The 20,291-nt window shown below is 35.6% G+C and overlaps 1 protein-coding gene across 5 annotated transcripts in view; it reads left to right on the top strand.

Annotated features, from left to right (window-relative positions):
* The window catches only part of Alk_0 (ALK tyrosine kinase receptor), a 34,454-nt gene continuing 14,163 nt past the window's right edge, over positions 1-20,291 (top strand). The window contains exons 1-2 of one of the 5 annotated variants that reach the window (XM_054234917.1): positions 2-207; positions 271-585. The gene's annotated coding sequence lies outside the window, so the exon portion shown is untranslated. Of the gene's footprint in view, positions 586-8,129; positions 8,341-8,500; positions 9,149-20,291 lie in introns of those variants that run through there. The other 4 variants (XM_011188864.3, XM_011188861.3, XM_011188863.3 and 1 more) reach the window with 4 other exon arrangements.

Genomic DNA, 20,291 nt, shown 5'->3' with positions numbered 1-20,291 from the left:
GCCACAGCGTTCCACAAACGATCTTAGAGCGATCACTGCGATCAGTTTGAGATAAGCGTTCTAGCGATACGGGCGCAAACGGTCGCGCTGACATTTTAGATATACGCAGATATTAAAAAAAAAAAACATTTTTGTTTTACTTTTGGCGATCTTTTTTGTTTCATGCAGCAATTGGAATTCTTACGCATATTTCTCGCGTTTAATCCAGTAAGTGATTTTTATTTTCAATACAATTGTTGGCATTGTTGAAGTGTATTAACATATTTGTAGTGTTTTTCTTGTTGTTATTTCATTGCTGTGTGGGTGTAAGTGTATACGTGCGTGGATTTGAATTAAATTAACTCGCCGGTCGCGATTTGTGGCGTAGTGTGCGCTGCACTTGCCACAAGTGCCTTGAAAATTTGTGCGTGGAGTGAGAAAAGTTCAAGCGCTCGGTTCAAATATACATACTTACAAACAGTAAAAGCTCATTAAATTAAGTTTCATACAAACAGTGGTACTGAAGTGCTCCGTGTCCAACTAAAGATCGTCAGCTGCCGTCGCTCAACAAACAAACAATCTCGTTCATTACATGCGCGCATAAGGGTAAGTGACGAAGCGCACTAAATTCGCTTAATTTTATTATCGTTTAAGCTGTGAAATTTTCAACCTCCACAAAGAAAAAAAAACAACAAAAAATTAAAGAAATCTGCAAATTTTTGCAATTCTCAAATGAACCTTGAATGACAAGGAAGTAATGAGCATGCTTCTGTGTGTGTGGCTGTTATGTTTTATGCGTCCATATATCATTATATATACATATGCATATAATTATGTCTGTATGCACACATATGCGCCCGGGACGCGTTGCAAATTGCTGGAATTCTTATTTAAAAATTTATTGCGAATTATTTTTGGACCCACAAAGTGGGCACAAGCATACAAATCAATTGTCATCTGAAGGTGACAACAGAACTCTACGAAAAACAAGACTGCCGTTTTGCCTGAAAATGTTGTCATTGGTATTGTTATTGCTTTTTTAAATTATTTTATTAAATTATTTGAAAAAAAAAAAAATTTTAATTTTCAAAATAATAAAAAAATATTTCATAAATAATATAGTATTTAAAAATATTCAATACTTTATAAAAAGTGTTAAAGTGATCAGATTTAGTTCAAATATGCGACGGCAACTTCATAATACCCCTCTCGTAGAAGACCCTCTTCTTATTTGCAAAGAACTCGGACAGCCACTTTTCACAAGCCTCTTTTGAGTTCAACTTTACACCACCAAGCGCGTTCGCCATGAACAGGAACAGGTGGTACTCACTTGGCGCTATGTCCGGGCTATATGGTGAATGCGATAAAACCTCCGAGCTCCCGTAGCTTCTGACGACTCATCAACGAAGTGTGTGGTCTGGCGTTGTCCTGGTGAAACAGTACACCCTTCCTATTGGCCAATTCTGGACGCTTCTGGTCGATCGACTGCTTCAAGCGTTCCAGTTGTTCGTAGTATTTGGTAGAATTAAGCGTCTGGCCATATGGGAGCAGCTCATAGTGGATGATTCCCTTCCAATCCCACCGTTTTCGTTTGATATTGTCGTTTGTGCTCCATTTTTCGACTTTTCATCGCCAGTCACCATCCGCTTCAAAAATGGGTCGAATTGTTCCGTTTCAGCAGCATATCGCAGGTGTTATTTCGGTCCAGAAGGTTCTTTTGCGTCAAATCATGCGGCACCCAAACTTCAAGTATTCGTCGTCACAGGTCTTCCGCCGGCTGGCTTATCCATTGTATCGGTTTCACCAGTTCTGAATCATCGAACCCATTCCTTCGCAGTTCGAAGTGATAGACTCCCCAAAACACCATTAACCTCACGGAACGTTTCTCTAGCGGATTTGCCTTTAACGAAGGAAAACTTTAAAATAGCGCGAATTTCGGCGTTAGTGAACTCAATGTTTACACGCATAGCGTCGTTTTGTATGTTATGTCAAGACCTTTCAAAGATATATAATATTGCCAGATACGAGCTCTCTAGCGCTTTATACATAACCGTGAAATTCAAAAGAGAAAAAGGTAGGAGGGAGATATTTGCCTAATATAAGCTTGCTAAAATATAAAAAAATTTTAAAATGTTCTCAACATAAAAATATCTGGCTTAATAATAGAAGCTGATTTGATCCGCTTTCTCAGTAGCGGAAAAGCGGATCAAAAAGTTCGAAGTTTATTATATGTCTCTATATGATCAAATATTGTCGTTGAGGTCCTCAATAAAACACTATCGATTGTTTTTGAGACCTTGTGTTGGCACATATTTGTTTATATTATAAAGTAAATACAGACCCAAAATCACTCAAGTTGAAAACTATATATATTTTGTGGAGTTGTCAATATCTTCCTTTAATTAACCCACGATTTTTGAGTTATCAGATGCATTATATTCATATTAAATGAGTTTTTATATTAAACAGATGTGAGTAATATATATCCATATATACTATGTAATCAATCATATTTGCTTTTAGCTCGCTAGAAAACTCTCTAAATTTGTCCATGTTTTTCACATTTATAGTACTTTCGAAAGCAAAACACAAACAACCAATGTGAAAAGGAAACAACAATTAGTGCTGTAATAAAAGTAATAATAATAATAATAGCAACAACAATAATAATTTAAAAGTCATAATTAAATTAAAAACACAAAAATGGTGTGAAAATACAAAGCGCCAAAATATAAAAACAAAATTTTCAGACGATCGCGGAAAAACAAGCAGCCGGCAAACAGGCAAGCGACAAATAAATGCTAGAGATATATAAATATATTTGTCTGTACATGTATATATGTATAAGGATGGTGCACAGTCTTACATTTGGTAGTAGAATTGAAAAATATAATTTGACATCGTATGCAACTGTTACTATGCATATATTTGGCCCGACTTCTCCAACGCTTTGAGGTCGATTGAAATTGTTCTAAGGGTATATGTTCTAAATATGTAGAGCTATCTTCATTAAAATTAATTTTATTTTATAAGCTTACAATATTCCATAGTTGGATTTCGTACCCAAACCTATAGTATAATAGTCTCGTACTAAACCTACTACGCTAAGTACTTATATATAATATTTATACTTTTATATATTATTTTCAATGTGGGTATGTATGTTCCCCGTTCATACATAGTATTGTGGACACAAAGTCATCAACGTCCAATGTCTACGTCTTTGCCATTTCACTTATTTTTAGACGTCAGCACAGACGAAAAATTGAAGACTGCAGACGCACATACAAACAATGCGCTGCGAAAATTTTTGTAGAAAAACAGCTATTTTTATATGAATAAACTCTACATTTATATAGTGTGTTTATTGTTAATGCATAGATTATCGACTAATAGTCCGGAAGTAGTCGGTCGTTCAAATTATTTGGTTTCTAAAAGAGGAACACTAGTGATGTCATATTGGACCTAAATTCAAGATTTAGGTTATATACATAGATGTCGTTTTCCAATAGACGTATCTAGGGTCAAACACTGGTCGATTAAATCGATTTTTTTATATCGATCTTGGACATTTGAGTCAACATTAACCCAACAAAATATTTGTAGAGATCTGTTTGCATCCCAAACTTATTCTCAACTGAAAATGTCTATTTTTGAGCCGAATTCTCGACGTTTGCGGGAATGTCTCTAGGGTCAAGCATTGGTCGATTAAATCGTTTTATATCGATCTTGGACATTTGAGTCAACATTAACCCAACAAAATATTTGTAGAGATCTGTTTGCATCCCAAACTTATTCTCAACTGAAAATGTCACTTTTTGAGCCGAATTCTTGACATTTGCGGGAAATTTTGCTTTTCTTTTTTAATTCTAAGAAAAGTGCGGCTGAGGCTCATCGACATTTGTAATCGTTTTTATACAAAAAAAATCTTAAATTGACAAAAAAAACGGCGGAAGCAAAGTTGTAGACCTAATACATATCTCAATTTTTTGATGAGGTTACAACAATATAAACTCTTCTGGTTCATCATTCCATCTTAAGTGATATTTTTTTATTTTTGATGCTTATAGTAGTATGGAGGTGTTTACAAATCTTTCGTAGATTCATCAAAATGCTTCCAGACAATATTTCAATGGTCAAGGGTCCAATACCCAGAAAAAATTACCGATTTTGTTATATAGTGTTATTTATATTGCATCAGTAAATTTGAAGTTGGTTTTCCTCTACCAAACTCTCTGAGAACTCGAAAACAAATAATCGAGATTTTGATATTGCCTTACATGAATTTAATTACTTTGACGGGTATTATTTTGCTTACAAACAAGTGTGACAAATATTTATGTGATCTCTTTTAATGTTGGCTATGATCTCTGTAATTAGAATAAAGCGACCTGTTCAAGCGAAATCGTTCTTTAGAGATGTTCTCAATTCTGCAAAATACCTCTGGTAATACCCTGAGGATTACTGAACATTTCCATTTTTGTGAACTGAAGATCGTCATGTTTTTGTCTATAATTTGTGTTGATCACTTTTAGTGTCAAGTTCTGAGAGAGTTCCAAACTAAGCTCAAGAGCTTCAACAAGGAAGTATTACTTTAAAAATTATTTATAAGAATCAGGGATGATTTTGGTACAAAATTTACGATACATTAAAATTGAAGAACTCTGATTGTAAATCTTATTCCTTGTACATTTTGTTTTTTACCTAACTGCAAGCTCACTTTAAAGAGGCTACAGCTCTGAGAACGAAACATCTGCGTCAGCAACAACGTTAACAGCGACGCTGACAGCGCAGTCAGCAGCATAATGCAATCTGCACGCGTCAACCGGTAATCGTCAGCAGTCAGCAGCACACAGTGATTTGTAATAGCTCACGATAACTCACTTTGGCAGCTTCACGGCAACTCCGGTTATGACGCAATGCGGCGCTACTGCTGAAGTCAAATTCAATTTCCATGCATTTCGCGCAAGAACAACAAAGATTTGCAAGAACAACAAAAATTACAAAAACAAAAAAACGAAGTAATTTAAACTGCAAGCCGTAAGTAAGCTACGGAGCTGCAGGAAAGCTAAGAATGAGGGTTGTTAAATCATTACTGGAGAACCATAAACGAGAAAGCGAACCAGTAATAAGGTTTTGGTGGTGCAAGCAACAATTACATACTCGTACTTATGCGCACGTCAGGATGAGTAAAATAAAAAAAAAAACACAAAAACAAATCTAAACTCCGTAATGACTTGTGACCTATGACAATGCGGAAAGGGGACAGAAAGGTGTAAGTAGTAAAAAAATATGTAATAATGGTTGGGGTAAGAAGCTATGAGTTGCAGAGAGACAGAGCTAAATAATAAATGGCCAGATTGCAGCACGCGATGTTGGGAGAGTGGAACTGTGAGCCTGTGAGAAAGGTTTATGAAAAATTAAGAAAAACTAAAAAACAGTTGAATTTCCCCTAACTCGAATCATCATAATCCACACAAAAAACTTCGAATTAAAGAGACTAATTGGTAGGTAATTTGTATGAAATTTGACTTCTATTGTCAATTCAAGATTTCGAGTTATGTAGGACTTCGAGTTAAGGAAGTTCAACTGTATTTATTTTTTTTTAATATTTGTGAAGAAAATGTCGCTTAAAGTCAACTTGAAGTTGGAGGACTATTTCCACGCTCCTCTAAAAATGGACTACCTTAAGATTTTGACAGAATTGTCTGCTATTGGAGAAAAACTACTAATGGTAAAGGAGGAATAAACATTCCAACAGGGTTTCCACAAGCATATAAAAACATATAACCTCTCGTGCAACTACAACTTGCTACTTATAATCATGTTATAAGCTCAATGGCAATGTCAGTCCAACAGCGTCGGCTGCCTTGTCGCATCCGCAGGATATCAAATATTTCACAAATGAGACTTTCGCTGAGCTGCGACTGGTGGCTGCGTTTTACACGAGTATACAATTTGTAAAGCCAAATTGAGGGTGGCTGTTAATGAGTAGCGAGAAATTTGTGTGAGAGCGCAAATTTTAGCATTCGCTTATGTTTGTTTACATTGAAAACAAAAATTTTTTGTAGAACAATGCAAACGAAGGGAAGTAAAACAAACAATTGTGAATGCACGTGAAAGGAGAGTGGCAATACAGATTGTGCACTGCGGAAAAATAATTTGTAGTATTAAAATTAAAACTAAAATAATGTGTAATATTTCATATTTATACGATTTTGTATAGACCAAGTTCTTTGAGCCCAAATCCTGAGGGTGAAGACCTCACTTAATTTCAATAAAAGCGAAAGCCGGTCCAGTTTAAAGTGCAATGATTTTACCTTGGCTTCTTCAAGACAACATTAACAGACTTTTACCTTTACTGCAGCTGTCCTTATTCTATAATATTCGGTTAAAATCCCACCTATTAGAAGTTCCAAACGGACAGTCTATATATGGAAATACACCGATTAGAATAATAGATTTTGTTAGGCCCTAATGGGATCCTTATGATCATTATGGTACAGAAGCGTGGACAATGTCAACATCAGATGAGACGACATTAGGAGTTTTCGAGAGGAAAATTTTGCGCAAGATGTATTGTCCTCAGAACATTGAAAACGGCGAATTCCGCAGACGATGGAACGATGAGCTGTACGAGTTATACGATGGCATTGACATAGTTCAGCGAATAAAAAGACAGCGGCTACGCGGGCAAGGTCATGTTGTCCGTATGGACGAAAACACTCCAGTTTTGAAAGTGTTCGACCTGGTTACACTTGGAATCTCCAACTGGCACCGAACTACGAGGGATATTCGATTCGGTATCAGCAATATGGCAGACGACTGGAACAGAACGGAAGCTAGAACTGGACAATACCGATTTCATTTCATTTCTATTGATTTGTAACTTGATCGTGAAATCCAAGTTACAAAGAGTACAAAAATTCCTTGGATATACAAATTTTCATGAATTATTTGAAATTTGATCTCGGGCCACCTTTAGAGCTTTCTAGAACAACTTTATTTTATAATAATTTAAGATAATTTTTGAGAATTTTTTAGGACTTTCCGGATGGTTTGAATTTTATATGGAATATTGTGGAATTTATATAAATTTATTCAATTGTCTTGTTATGTTCCAGATTCAACTCTTGAGAGTTCCTCTCATAGGTTAGGTTAGCTTGAAGGGTAGATCTCCCTATACTGCAAAGAATCTTACTTGGACAGTTTCGACTGTCCTTTGTGATACCCGGATACACCTGACGGATCTCTAAGGCCCTTATGATACAACAAAGCGCTTGGACTCTATTATAAAGTTCTTAAGTCGGCTAATGTCAATTCCAGACATGTCACTGGGTCGCCGAAGATGTGCCTACTGAACTGCTTTAACCTAAGTGTGGCGAATGTTGTACATTGAAGGAGGTGGACCCCTCATAGAACCGATACAAACTTTTCAAACTGCCGTTACCAAAAATTAATTTGCCTCCTTTCACTATCAATTTGGACACAAACATTGCCATAAAAACCTCATTAAAAACTACACATGAGCATGCACTACTGCAAAACGACTCGTCCACGTTGCTGTACTCCGTGTGTCACTCGTTAATTTCCGTTAATTTGCTGTCCATTAGTTTACAAGCCGAAAATTCTCACATTGCAGCAAATGGCTTTGCCCGAAGCAAATGAAAAAGAAATGCAATAAAAGCACCAAAAGGTAGAAACTGCAATCAATGTAAATAATGCAATTGCCGACGGCGACGCAGCAGCAAACCGCAAAGCGACCGAGGCAGCGGCGCTGGCGTTAATGAGCATGCTGCTGGCGGCGATTTTAGCTACAGGTCTGCTGCTGAGCGCGCGCTCTGCTCTGTTAGGCAACTGCTAGCTGCTGGCTGATATTATTTATATTTCGCTTTCGCCGGCGCCGCCTAACACCACCACAGCGCCAACCGATGCTGCCAGATATAATATAAATCAAACTCAGCACACAACATACAATTCGTGTTAGCCGAGTCCAAAAAAGCCAAACATCGGAAGTCACACACACGCACATACATATGCATATGTATGTAAGTAAGTAGTTAGTGGCGTGTGTGTGGCATATTCGGCGAGCTAAGCGCCGCGCAGCACAGCACAGCATCCTTGCTCGCATCAGTCAGTCTTATTGTGGAACGCGTCCAATGCGCAGTTAATAAACGCAAGTATTCGCATAATCAGCGCGTTTGCTAGCAAAGCTAGAAAAAAGTATTGCAGAAAGTAGAGAATTTTTTTGTTTTTGTATTTGGGATGGTTGGAAAAAATTTTTTTTTCTGAAATTTTCGTGCAAATTTTAAGCGTGTGAAATAATCGCTGCAGAAAAATGTGAATCCAAAAGTGCAAAAAGTAAGTTTTGTTTTGAGAAAAAGCCAAAAAATTGCGAAAAATTTAATTTGTGGAAATTTCTTGCCTTTAAAAGCATATGTGTGTGTTGGTGAGTATGCGAAATTCCAACGAAAAAGCTGTGGTTTTACCAAATGAAAAATAGTATATATATATATATATATATGTATATATAAATTTAAGCAAAATAGTCTAACTGTGTGTTGTGTATGTGTGTGTTGTTGTGCAGTTAGTACTAGCAAGTGAAAATTAAAAAAAAAAGTTGTACAAACACACATAAAAACATATTTTTCACAACTAATGCTGCTACAACTTTTTCAACGGCTCCAAACGGTATATACGAGTAACAGTAACGAGAAAAGTATAACTGACTGTATATATGTATAAGAGAACATATGTGCATACATATATACTATATATGAATCTGTGTGTAACGTACTTACGAATGACTCTAAATGAGTAGAGAAAAGTACGTTGCGTGGCAGCACCAAATGCCAGCTACTACGATAACAACAATAACAGCAACAGCAGCAACACTCGCAGCAGTTCAGTGATGAAAGCACAACAAACAACAACTTCAACGCCATCACCTAAAACTGTACAGCTTCAGCTGAAACAACAACAATTGAAGCCTACAGCAGCAGCAAACCCTAACTCCAACAGCAGCAGCAAGCTAGTAGCTAAAACGGTAGCCGTAACAGTGGCAGCGCAGCAGCAAACAACTCTCTTCGACCACAGTCTGTCGACATTTCTGCAGAGTTTACGCATACATAATTAAATCTCGCACATAAGCACGCACGCTCGCCCAAAAGTATGTATGTATGTAGTAATAAGCAAAGTGAAAAATCTGCTGATTGCGTATACGTAGCGTTGTCCGCTCGCTGTACGTTGGTCCGCTGGCATATCATAGTTGCTTGACTTCGGCTACTTTTGCGTCCTGCCTCGTTTTCTGTTTTCTCTGCTCATCCAACTCGCTCGCTTGCTCGCCAGCCTATCTATTTTATTCGGCAGTCAGCATTAGCATCCTCTTTCGAATTTTTTATATTTCAATTTTTGCTTCCTTTTGTCGTTTTTCGTTGATTTTTTGTCTTTTAATGCTTCTGCTTCGCTTTTGATTTCGGTTCGATGGCGTCGTGGCGGCATTGTTTTTGTTTTTATTTTCATTGTTTCTTTCTATACATTTTATTGTTGTTATTGTTTGTTGCATAGTATTCACTTTTGATTTGGTTTTGTAAGTTTGAGTGCATTCTTTTCGTCGTTTTTCATCTTAAATTCGTAATTTGTGTGCTTCGTGTTTAGCACTGCCCTTTCGTTAGAAAATACAATTTAATTTTTAATTTGTTTGCTTTTAATACAGATATTTGCTCAATATTTTGAATCATTGAGGTTTTTATTGAGTTTCGATAATACTGACATGTTAACCATAAAGTTAGATGGTTTCTAAATGTCTTCTACTTCTTCTTATAACCATATAAAGACTTCTTTTAAATCCTTCATTATTTTCACTCTTATGATTCTGGTTTTCTTTTTATTATTATCTATTATTTTTAGAAATGACACATTCTATCACATATGTAGTTTATCCTTTATGAGTTAGGCGAAAGCATTTAATTCCCTCTTACCAATGCCCTCTTATCAAAGATGAAAGCGACACATTAATTATATTCAACCGTCTCAAGTTTTCATCACAATAAATAATAACTTATTCCACGAAATCGAACCGATTTGCAATACTTCCAGCTTGTTAAATATGTACAAGTGAATATTAAATGAACTACAAACCATTAGAGAACAACTGAGTATAAGGGTAACATGAGTTGAATATCACGGTGAAATAAATATTCAACCTGATTTACGAGATATTATTAAAACATAAATTGATATGTTAAAGTGAATCATATATTGCATATAGTTGAGTCAGATACCGCCGCGCAGCTAGGCCCAAGAAGTCGAGCAACATATAAACAGATTTATCATTAAACGGTATCTTAAATTTTCCAACAATTTTATTTTATTCCGATGGCTCATGTCAGAAGGTCTAAAAATTAGAAGAAATTGTATTGGTAACTTCAATCCCTAATAATCGCAAGGTACGTATCTCAATCCAGCGAGTTTTCATAAATTAATCATTTTATAAACTCTAGTTAGAAGTCTAAACGAGAAACGGGAAGGAGGTTTCAAAAGTTAATACTCCTGGTAACTTGAAAACTTGAAATCTTGTTAATTATAATGGAACAACAAGTTTCTTGCTATTTATTCTATGAAGCGATCTGTTTGTACTCTCGCAACAAGTTGCACAGATAGTATAATAATTTTGATAACATAACGGTTGTTTATGACATCTTATTATAAGAAACTTGTTAGATATAGAGATATTTAAACCAAAATAATCATGATGACGAGACGAGTTGAAATACGTCCGTCTGTCTGTCAGTGAAAGCGATAACTTGAGCAAGACGTGAGGTATATTTATGGAACTTGATACATTTTCTACTTGACTACCATAAGAGGACTGCTATTGCAGGTGGGCGAAAATTAATCGAAAAGCAATAAAGTGCTATAACTAAGCCATAAATAAAGCTATAAAGAATTGGTACATAGTTTCACAGTAAAGACGCCATATATGAAAAAAAAAATTAAAGACCTCTAATAGATTTTTTGTATATATCTCTCAAATAACATAAGCAATATAAACCATAATTAATAAACATATATCCCTTTCGTATCCCATCATACACCATGGAAATGGTTAAAATCGGATAATAACCACGTCCACATCCCATACAAAGGTTATGTTGAAAACTACTAAGAGAGCGTTAATTCAATTACGAAAAACGTCAGAAATACTAAATTTTATAGAAGAGATAGTAAAAGAAAACTACGTGCAGATTGGTATAAAAATTTTAAAATAGGCGTGTCGTTTCCCACTTGAAAGATAAAAACATATCTCAGGAACTCCAGGACAAATTTCAACGAATAAAAATTCAGTCAAAATATGATGTATTTTTATATCCTAATATTAGCTTGGAAATTATATGAAATAGGTTCACAACCACGCCTATCTCCCATATAATCCAAATTTTATTTCCACCTGATTTGTTCTACTTACAATTAAATCAAGAACCAATGAAGAATTGAAATAAAACTTTGCACAAAAACTGCACTGAAGGTGAATCATGACACATTTAAAAAAAATCGGATTATAACATTTCAAGGCCCCAGATATCGAACATTAAAACCTTTAGACCATTTTATAGAAATTATGAGTGAAGGTGCTTCTTTTTTTTGTAGTGGGTAAAATTGGGTAAAATATACCTAATACTATGCCTTTCAAGCATTCGGTGGGCTTTATAACGTACATATATGTATATCGATTAATAAGTCAGATATTAATAAAATTAAATCAATAAAGTGCGAAAATATAAAATGTTATGTTATACCAGAACTTAGTTCTTTTTTACTCGGTTAGAGATGTGATTGGTCACTAAAATGCTGACTGTATTCAGCATACTGTACATCTTTTTCTTCTTTTCTTTATAATTGATTAACTTATTTATTTACTAGAGTGTATGTAAGGTATTGGTTGTTTTAATCAACACTAGGACTAAGTATAATTATAAAATTATAGCTCTAGTGAATTTCCCTTAGTATATTAAAACAATATATGTCGATTTTTGATGAAGATCTTAATAACAAGTTATTTAAAAAATCAGTGAAAATCTCTCTGTTTCCAGTCAACATATTTTCATACAAAAACAATACCTTATCTAATGTAATCAAGTATTTTTCCAAATCTCATAACAGCCTATACTAAAATTTTCAATTTACTCTGTCACCGACATCAAAAAAATCCCCCTTAGACGCTACATATTTAATGGAGCAAATGAAGCAAGCAATATGTACGTGTAGTATACAACTGCAATACGTCAAATACCAAATGGTCAAGGACTACATACACACACATACATATACAGCCTACATTGTCAAGCTCACTCACAGAAAGCAAAATAAACGACGCTGTAATGCAACAATGCGCTGCTGTACTTAAACAAGTGTATACATATATGCTTATAGCGACACTTGTGTATTCGTTAAGTCTCATAATATGCAGGCCGAACGGATATTTATTTTTCATAAGAAGGAAATTTTCCATTTCCTGTGTTGCATTGATTTTTGTCTCCACATTGAGCAGTAAATTGAAAATTCTCCCTTGGCTGTTGATTTGTTAAATCGAGATTGTGCTACATATATATGTACACACATACATGCGTAATGAGAGGAATATGCTAGAAGCTAGAAAGTAATTAACGGAATAATTTAATTAAAGAGAGGAAATTTGTCAGTACGTTTAGAAATTTTAGTTTTGAAATATTCATATCCTCTACATATTATCAACTTTCCAATAGCGAACATCCTTTATTTACTTTTGAGAGAGATTAAAGTACGTATGTATCTATTACAATACTTATAGGTTCTTACAACACCCGTTATGTGTATATATTTTTTACAATATTAAACTATACTTCTGCTTTTTCTCTTAAACAAAATCTGAAACGCAACAACTCTTAAATGTACTACATACTTCGTTCTGAATGAAACCAGCTAAACCTACGCCTACTTTTCTTACTTACGCTATATTACATCATCTGACTTATACCCATATATGATACACATGTATAAACGCTATGCTACCAATCATAGTCCTCCCAGTTCCGTTCTCAGTTCCACACTCGCACATAACCAAATCAACTTACATACTTAGCTTTATGCAAAAGCGAGTGCAATCGTATATGTATAGATACCTAAGTAAGTAACACGAGTAATAGTTTGAGTTGCTTTATTTGCGGCACTGTATCTTAGGTACTTGTACGTCTTTTGAACCTTTACTTAGAGAATATCACTCTGATAGGCGGGCAGGGTAAACATTGCACAAACGATATACATGTACATATAAACATTTCTAATATTCTAAAAACAGTTACAACATATGGGTGGAATCACATACAACTCAAGAAGGTGAGTTATATACCCGTATATTAGGGATAACACAATAAGCATAGTACTTTTTAACAAGTGAATACTATGTATATAAGGGATATATGTACTTACAGTTTTCCAAAGCTGAATAATTTATAACTACAGCATAGATTTGAAATTATTAATATTCTAATAAAAATCAGCAGGCTACGTGTGCTAAAGCTTATAAAATGAACATCTCCATTAACTTTACTTTACTATTAATGGGAAGATCTCGAGTTTTCTAGATTTTAAAGCGAAGTACAGTTCTCTAGAAAGTAGTAGAGGGGGATATCCCCCTTAAATAATTAAGAGTGTAGACAAATATAAATCACTATTTTTTGTATGATTCTTTGTTTATTAAACACCACGACTAGGAGTACTGAAAGCCAACCTAGCAATTGCCTCTTTCTGATCGACTGAACGACTGCGACATCTATGTAGATGTCGTCGTATAACCCGTACAGCTCATCGTGCCATCGTCTGCGGTATTCGCCGTTGAAAATGTTCTATTCGAATAATATGGGTTCTCATGTTCTTTCAGAATCAAAATAAGCTTCGTCGCATTAACGATCTGCTTATCAAACGTGAAAGGAGTGATTGAAGCGCATTGTAAATGGCGAAGAAAAGTTGGTTATTTACAAGAATGTAAAGCGCAAGAGATCATGGTCTAAAAAGGATGAACCAGCTCAAACCACTTCGAATGCCGATAGTCACCAAAAACAGATTATGTTGTCTATTTGGTGGGATTTCAAAGGGATAGTTTATTTTGAACTTTTGACCGACAATACCACGATTAATTTTGAAGTGTGTTGTAATCAACTGGACAAATTGAGTGAACAAACTTCAAGCAGAAAAGACCCGAATTGATCAATAGAAAATGAATGGGATGTGCTACTACACCCACCATATTCTACAGACTTGGCACCATCGGATTATTACTAGTCCCGGTCTCTGCAAATTTTTTTGGATGGGAGCAACTTCATTTCAAATCAGGATGTCAAAAACCACTTGAATCCGTTTTTCAACTGCAAGGATCAAATATTTTATGAGCGCGGAATCAATATCTTGCCCGAAAGATGGCAAAATATATTGAATCAAAAAGGAGTATATATAATTTCAAAAAATTTTTTTTTACACACTAAAAAAATCGGGCTTAAATTGCGCTAAAAAAATAAATTAGTTAGTTAATGACCAATAAAAGAAAAAAGTTTACACTTGGTCTTATTGGTTAAATTTCCATCGTCTATAAAGGGGGACTTTATTTTAAACCCGGCGCTATGTCCGGGCTATATGGTGGCTCGCATCCGAGCTCCCGTAGCTTCTGACGAATCAACAACGAAGTGTGTGGTCTGGCGTTGTCCTGGTGGAACACTACTCCCTTCATGTTGGCCAATTTTGAACGCTTCTGGGCGATCGCCTGCTTCAAGCGGTCAAGTTGTTCGCAGAAGATGGTAGAATTAAGCGTCTGGCCATATGGGAACAGCTCATTGTGGAGGATTCCTTCCAATCCCACCAAACACACAGCAAAACCTTCCCAGCCGTCAATCCCGGCTTGGTTACTGTTTGCACCGGCCTTCGACCACGACCGTTTTCGCTTGATATTGTTGTATGTGATCCATTTTTCGTCGCCAGTCACCAGGTCCAGAAGTTTTTTTTTTTGCGGCAAATCATGCGGCACCCAAACATCAAGCTTTTTTGTGTATCCAGCCTTCTGCAGATGGCTTAAAATGGTTTGGTGATTAACTCCCATCTCCTGGGCGATATCATGAGACGCCGCATGCCGGTCTAACTCGATGTTTTCCATGATTTGATCGGTATTCATCTTCACAGGTCTTCCGCCGCTCTGAATCGTCGAGTTCGAAGTGATAGAGTACCTTCCCCAAAACACCGTTAATCTCACGGAACGTTTCTCTAGCGGATTTGCCTTTAACGATGGGAAACTTTAAAATAGCGCGAATTTCGGCGTTAGTGACCATGTTTACACGTCTATAACTGTTGAACGCAATATCCAAACTAATCATGCATAGCGTCGTTTTGTAGGTTATGTCAAGACCTTTTAAAGATGTATTCTATTTTCAGATACGAGCTCTGTAGCGCTTTATACATAGCCGCGAAATTCAAAAGACAAAAAGGCGGTAGGGAGATATTGCCAACCCAATATTTACATATCTTATTTTCATTTTTTAATTTAATAATTTATTAATTTCAAATTTTTATTAATATTTTTCACTTCCTCTTACAAACTGTATATAACTTTTCAACTCTCCGAACTGATTACAACTAATTTTAAAGTATTTTATACGTCAACAGCTTTTTAGCAATACTTTAACTGCAGCAAACACAGCCTCCAACTTTATACATATTTTCATTATTTCTGCCACTTCATAAAGCATACGAAAAAAAATATATGCAGCCTCTCAACATTCATATCCGTACCGCAGGGCGTATGAGCAACCGCGCTTACAACCACTACACTTGCAGTATTACTACTTAGTATGTACTATGAACTTGCAGTTTTTCACTACAATTCTTTTCTACGTATTTCCTTTTCATTCTCTGCATTTTCTATAAATTTCATTTACATTTTCCCTCTACCAACGTAACAAGCACACACACACATACACGACGACTTCACAATGCCCTCGCATGGTTGTTGTTGCGCTCCAGCTCACTGTGCCTTCGTGTTGTTATTATTACTATTGCCCTTTGCGCCATTGTTTGGCCTACACCACACAATGCATGGATGTCTATGATGTCGCGTAAAATCTTCATATTGTTATTGTTGTTTCATTTCGAGCAACGATTCTGTTTTTGTTTTCTTTTCACTGATTTTTCGCTTTGCACATTCGTATGGCAGTGTCGTCGTCGTCGTCGTCGTTGCCGTTATTGCCGTTATTGCCATTGCCACTGCCGTTTTCGTTGTCCTTGTCGTCGTTGCTGGTTGCTGTCATTGCTCGTTCATTTACGCCATTTTGAGTGTTGCTCGTATTATGTTGAGCTGAGCTGTGGATTTTTGGCCACACAACTCTTGGCGTAAATGCAAGTGAAAGCCAAACGAAGCGTACTACTACAACATTACCAACACAAACGCATGTGTGGCTGAATAACTGCAGTTGATGGTCTTTCACATGTACAGTCGTAGGGAGCTGGTAACTGGACGGACTAACGAGTGCTAGCGAATCGTATGTTTACAAATATTTTCATAAATGTGGAATTGTACATGCATACATACATATGTATAATATTTGTAATCTGCACATTCGGAGAAGTAGAGAGTTGTACTTTAATAGTAGATTTTGTTGGACGTCTGAAAACGGAGTGAGCAGCGCTGCGTCGCTGGCAGTGAAGTTGGCGTTTATCTCGTACTGACAGCGGCATTAGTAACATTCATGCGTTCAATACATATACAGACGTACTTACAAATAACGGTATTCGTAAAGGTTTTCCACGTTTTGTATCTTATAAATTTTAATAAAAACCTTTATAATATAACAAATTACCTTTTACCAGAGTCTACTAATGTCTTCGAGGACTTCTGCTAATAATATATAATACATTAATCATCTAGTCATCAAAACAAAATTTCGTGGAAGATGTTTTAATAAAATCTGTTGCAAAATGAAAAATAATTAAATAATTTCGCTTAAATATATATCATCAACATTAAACGAAAATAATCGACTTTTCTTCGACTAATTTTATTGGAAAAGTATTTATTTTTAATCCTAAAATCAAAGTATTTAAAATTTTTATATTTTCTTTTTTTCATTTTCACTTTTTTTTGACAAAAATCTGATACACAGAGGAAAGTGTTTTCGATTGAATATACAAATAATACTAGCGGTTCCGACAGACGTTGTCCCTCAGGATATAATAATTTCATATTCTTCATTTTTAAATACCATCACTTTTTCTAAAAACAAATCTTTATAATCAATAATATTGGTTACATTTTATCTTAATGTGAGTTGAAGAACAATGAATTTGACCTCAGCCCCATCTGTTGGGGCAGACTGGAATTAAATTGAAATGTGATTGAAAACTATAAAAAGCGCAGTGGTAAAATCTATCGGAGCCAATATAACATCTAAAATAATAACTCTATTTAAATTAGATCAAGTGGTGATTAAGACACACAAAAAAATTCATTCAAAACGGTCCAGCCGTTTAGAAGGAATCCAGGGACATACAAACGTACAGTAGAATTATATATATAAACTAGCAGATAGCTCCGGATTCGCACGGGTTTAAACAAACATTTCAAGTGTTATAAGTTTTTACACACTCCCCCATACATATGTATGTACTTTCCCAGTTTCTTACGTGGATTCATTTTAAAAAAGTAAAATGCGGAAAATTCGAACGTGAAATTATATTTTATTTGCAATGAGCTAAAACTTGATTACGACCTCTAGTCTTTTGTGTCCGTTGTCTTTCTCTCTGATTATGAAGGCGTTGGGAACGCTCAGAGTTCGACGGCCTAGTGCGGGCTTGTACTTATATTTCTAATATTTTGTTCTTCAAGCCGCTTCACACGCTTCGTACTCGACTCTCAAACGCATACTTGGCAGGTTTTGAAATTTTGTTAAGCAAGCAGCTGCGAGCACTCATTACTCGACTCTCTGGCACGCGATGTGAAGAGAATGACTTGCAAGACGATTTTCAGTTTTATATTAAGATTCTCCATCTCGGAGTCTTTTTGATATCCTCACCTGGGAACTACTTCCAGAAAATTGAGATTCCTGGAAAAATTATAGCCTATGTTACTTGGGGTGAATGTAGCTTTCCTATGGTAAAATAATTTTTGAAATCGGCACAGTAGTTTTTGAATTTATTAATTACAAACATACATACAAATCTTTCCTCTTTATAATAGTAGTATAGATAGAAAATATATATTATATATTTCTTTAGCTTTATTCGGATAGAAATCACTTTTATTAAAATAGTATTGCGCGAAAGTTCTTGTTTAAACATTTACTAAATATAAAACTAAACAATGACTATTAGAAATTAAGCTAGGCTCTTACTAGACGCATCTAGCTTCCTCCTAAGAAGCACTAATACTGCACAGGATATGTTAATGACTAGATAAATTATTTCAGTACTGAACATTCGGCTTAGTTATCGTAGCCACACGTACAGCGCCACGGGAGCTTTTCGAAGCTTTCAGGCATTTTCATTGTGACTGTTCCGTTGTATATAGAGTGCACTGCATAAAATAGCGTTTGTTATATGCTAAGTCGTCGATATCTTTTGTATAAGCCAGAATCTGAATCAAGTTTCCTTTACTATTTATTTGCTAAAACAATTTACTATGTTCTGACAGCAACGAAATTATTTTGCTTTGCATAGTTACTGATGGGTTGTTAGACCTCCCCGAAAGAATGACGCAGTCTTAATAATTAGTATATCACTTGTATATAAAATATATAATGTGAAAAAACCTTTGCAGCCAGAAAGCACAGCTTTTCAAGACCTTCCTTGTAGATTAGGTTGAAAATATAATACCTATATTATATTCAATTCATTTTACCAGTTTCATAACGTCTCACTTGTAGCAAGAATTGGCATGTCTGTCTCTCGCCCTACAACGATAGAGTGAAACATATGTATAACAGTTAACTTTATTCACAACCAGCTCTTTTTATTAGATTTGAGTCGAGATCGATGAGCTTAAAATCTTATTCGAGTGTTTGAAGTACTTGTAAAAGGATTTTTCAGTATATCATTGATGTTTAAAGGCGAAAGAAACTAAGTATAGACGTCGTGGTCTCTTCACGGGAGTATTCTGTTGCAAAAATAAAAAATAACGATGTTTGTTTTTGTTTATATATTCAAAGTATAACTATTTAAGAATACGTTTACAAAAGAATTTTTCAAATTACATATATTGGCAAATACAGATATGTTTCTGGCGTGGTATCCAACCTGCTCAGCTTCACGCGAAACTTTGAAACGATATCCACAATTTCTGAAGTTCTACTGGACGCATTTACCAGGCATTTTTGAGATACTTTTTACATACGTTTTTAACGCTGGAATTAGCCCCATCCACAATTTTTATTTTTTACTAATTTTAAAAAATTCGAAAAGGTCAAAAAAGTGAAAAAAAATGTTTTTTGTTTGAACTTTTCCATAATTCCAACCATAGTGAAATTACTCTAGATTAATACTCCTGTTTTTGTTCAGATTGCAAGGAGGTCGCAATCATGAGTGGTACGTGTCAATTTTTTGAGACCAAAGTGGGTGGTGTGCTGCCAAATTTTTTAATTTCCAACTTTTTAAGATCTTTTCATTTTTTATACTGAAACGTATACTTTATTTAGAAAAGTGTTTCCCATAAAAATGTCGCCATTAAAAGTAGTTTTGAGTTGAGTAAGAAATCTAAACTAAAGTACTTACTGAAACAACAGCAATATTTCAAATCAACTTTATAGCTAATGGTCTAATGCACCTTATTACGCCACAGCTCTGCTCATATACAACAACTGCAACGCGAACGTCACCAGCCAGCGTCAGCGCCGAACATTAACGTCAAATGTTAAAAGTGAAATTTCAGCGACTCCCCATAATAAGGAGCAGCGCCTGCCTTAACTCTATGTGGAGTATGTATTTTTACGCAAGCGAAGACAACGGCATCATTTGGGCGCGAGCTTGTGCTATAGTATCTCGTATGTGTTATGCTTTTCAGTCACTGTATGTGTGTGTAACTTGAAATCTTCTGCAAAAAGAGACATGAAATTTCCGCTCATTGTTGTGCCGCAACAATCGTACGACCATACCCAAACATCCTGTCAACTTCATGCCGACGCTCTCAGCACCATACTGCCGAACAATACAACTCTCTCCGACGCGTAACGGACGCCGCTTCCAACATAACGCGCTTCGTCTTTTCGCCAAATCCGCAGCGGCTGTTGCCTCCACTCGTCGTC

Source organism: Zeugodacus cucurbitae, chromosome 6 (genome assembly GCF_028554725.1).
Source record: "Zeugodacus cucurbitae isolate PBARC_wt_2022May chromosome 6, idZeuCucr1.2, whole genome shotgun sequence".
In the NCBI taxonomy this organism is placed as follows: Eukaryota; Metazoa; Arthropoda; class Insecta; order Diptera; family Tephritidae; genus Zeugodacus; species Zeugodacus cucurbitae.
The sequence above is the reverse complement of the archived record's forward strand: the minus strand, read 5'-3'. Positions and strand labels throughout refer to the sequence as shown.